The sequence below is a fragment of the Cornus florida genome, unplaced genomic scaffold, assembly GCF_030987335.1.
Source record: "Cornus florida cultivar Cherokee Brave unplaced genomic scaffold, ASM3098733v1 CherokeeBrave_3.0.0_Hap2_Chr04, whole genome shotgun sequence".
In the NCBI taxonomy this organism is placed as follows: domain Eukaryota; kingdom Viridiplantae; phylum Streptophyta; class Magnoliopsida; order Cornales; family Cornaceae; genus Cornus; species Cornus florida.
Window position 1 is genome coordinate 24,885,637 of NW_026775574.1, and position 2,973 is coordinate 24,888,609.

The 2,973-nt window shown below is 39.2% G+C and overlaps 1 pseudogene; it reads right to left on the minus strand.

The window, feature by feature from the left end:
* Window positions 1-200: 200 nt before the first annotated feature.
* Window positions 201-299, minus strand: LOC132305793 (small nucleolar RNA R71; annotated as a pseudogene).
* Window positions 300-2,973: the final 2,674 nt, after the last annotated feature.

Sequence of the window (2,973 nt, forward strand, 5' to 3'; positions counted from 1 at the left end):
TTTCTTGAAGTATATTCCACCGTGAGATACACGGACATGCCGGAAGAGGTCTTAAGGCTTAAACTTTTTCCATTCACCCTTAAAGATAAGGCAAAATATTGGTTTAACAATCTTAGACCTTTTTCAATAACTTCTTGGGCAGAAATGCAACCAGAGTTCTTGAAGAAGTATTATCCGGTTTCTAAGACCAATGCCATGAGAACCTCAATTAGAGAGTTTTCATACGGGAATGGGGAAACGTTCCATGAGGCATGGGAAAGATTCAATGAATTGCTTAGAAAGTGTCCACATTATGACATGCCCAAATAGCAATTAGTTCAATATTTCTTTGAGAGCTTATCAGACAATTACAAGGGCATGGTTGATGCTTCCATGGGTGGCTCTTACATTGATAGGCATGAGGAAGACGTGTGGCGTCTTTATGAGAGCATGAGTGAGAATTCTTTGCATTGAACTTCATCTTCTAAGAATGATAGGAATTCAAGTGGACGGAAAAATGTTGGCTTACATCAAGTCGACTATTCTAATGAAATAGCCGCCAAGATGAAATCCTTATTTCAAAGGTTTGATTAATTCTTGATCAACCAAAACTCGGCAAATCAAGTATCTTCCGTCCTTAACCATTCCCATCATGCATCCAATGAGAAATGTATAACTTGTTCAAGTGTTTTACATTCTACTTCCAATTGTCCCCATGGACATGTGCAAAGTAAGCATCATGAACAAGTCAATGCAGCTTTTGTCAATTAAGGGAACAATCCTTATAGCAATCATTATAATCCTAGTTGGAGGAATCACCCGAATTTCTCTTGGAAAACCAAGGGGAATGCTCAAACCCTCCCCAAGGTGGTTTCCAAGGGAAGTATGTTCCACCTCCGATGCAAAGCCAAGGTTCCCAAGGATATAGACTATTTCAATCATAAGGAAACCAATTCTCTAATTCTCACTTTCCTAATCAACCATCATATTCTCAAGGAAATGCTAGGAGTCCCGTTTTTGAAGAGAAAGTTTTGACCGCTCTAGGCACTCTAGAGGCTAACACTCAATTGCTTCATTCTCATTCTCAATTCATTGCTAAGCTAGGAACCCAAGTAGGGCAAATACCTAGTACTTTAAATGCTAGAGAGAAAGGGAAAATGTCTTTGAATGCCCCACAAAAGCAACAATGTATTGTGGAGACTCATTCCTTATCGGAAGGTCACACAATAGAGCATGTCAATGCGGTGACTACCTTGAGAAGTGAGAAGATTGTGGACAACCAAGTGGGTATGTCCAATGAAGAGAGTGAACCGGTGCAACCATAAGTTGACACCCGTCCCGTTTCATATCCTATTCCTCCTTCATTGCATATGCATGATCTTTCAAATGAGAATATCTTGAAAAGTGATTTGAAAGGTGATTTTGAAAAGAAATATTTACAAAATGATTTCAAAGCTTCTTGTGTTGAAGAGACTTTAAAGAAAATTTCTAAAAAGGTTTTTGAGCCAAGAGCTCCATTCCCGGATGTTTTAAAAGGATCCATTTCAATTGACAAGCAAAAGGCCAAAACAAATGAAATTATGGATGTGTTTAGACAAGTGAAAGTCAATCTTCCACTTTTGGATGCAATCAAGCAAATTCCGGCTTATGCCAAGTTTTTGAAAGACTTATGCACCCAAAAGAGGAAGAACAAAAGCCAAACACCTAGGAAAGTGGTTTTAACCGAGTAAGTAAGCTCAATTTTGCAGCATAACACTATTCTGAAGTTTAAGGCCCGGTTCACCTACTACTTCATGTATCATTGGAGATCATGTCATTAATCGGGCTCTTCTTAACTTAGGAGCAAGTGTTAATCTTCTTCCATACTTGGTATATGTCAAATTAGGCTTAGGAGACTTGAAACCGACGTCGGTGGTTTTGCAACTTGCCGACCGATCCATCAAAAAGCCTAGGGGTATCATTGAGGACGTATTGGATAAGATTGATAAATTCTTCTACCTCGTTGATTTCGTTGTCATTGATATGGAACCGGTTTCAAATCCTAAAAGCCAAATTCCCGTCATCCTTGGCCGTCCTTTCTTGGCAACCGCGAATGCCAACATTAATTGTAGGACGGAGATAATGAAGATCTCATTTGGCCACATGAAGGTGAAGTTGAATATCTTTAATCCGACCCCCAATTCATTTGACAAGCATGAAAAAGTTAATGTTGTGGAGAAATGTCATGACCTTAAATGTGAAGGAATTGAGTTTTTGTGTGAGACCGAAGTTTCAAAAAGTCCATCTTCAACCCTGCATTCTAAGAAAATTGTTTCAAAGTCTTGTTTTGAAAGGGCATGGAAGCCCAAAGATTGCTTTGACCAAGGACCGAAAACTTCTTTTGAGCTTAATCCAACAAGTTCCTTAAAGAACCATTTGTTGGGTGGAGTTCAAAATACTTATCACCCCATCAAGGAGGGGGTGCATTACAAGATGTTTGATCCGGCCTAAAAGAGCCCAACGTCTTGCTAGAGACGTTAAAGGCTAGTACATTTCGTAAGGTGCCAAAACCCTATTCCTCTCTCATTTCTATCTTTAATTTCATTTCTTGTAAAGTCTAGATATTGGCTTTGGGTTCATATGCATTGCTAGGAACTGTGATTTGGATTGCATGCACTCTTATGTTGAAATTGAGCATTTTGCATAAGTTTCGATCGATCTCAAAATGAGTTCGATCGATCAAACTTCTGACCTGCATCAAACTTGCATCCAAATCACTCTCTGTCCAATCGTTCGAACAAACCCTGCATATTTCAGCTCTCTGTCCCATCGTCCGAACTTATTCCTAGATCGATCTTTAGTTTTTCGATCGATCCAACTTTATCTTGGATCGATCTGCAAATCCAACACTTAGAAAAATTTTGAACCTGCATCCACCTGCATCCAAAAGCCTCTCTGTCTCATCGATCGAACATTTCTTCAAATCTTTACATTCTCGATCGATCAAAAGTATTC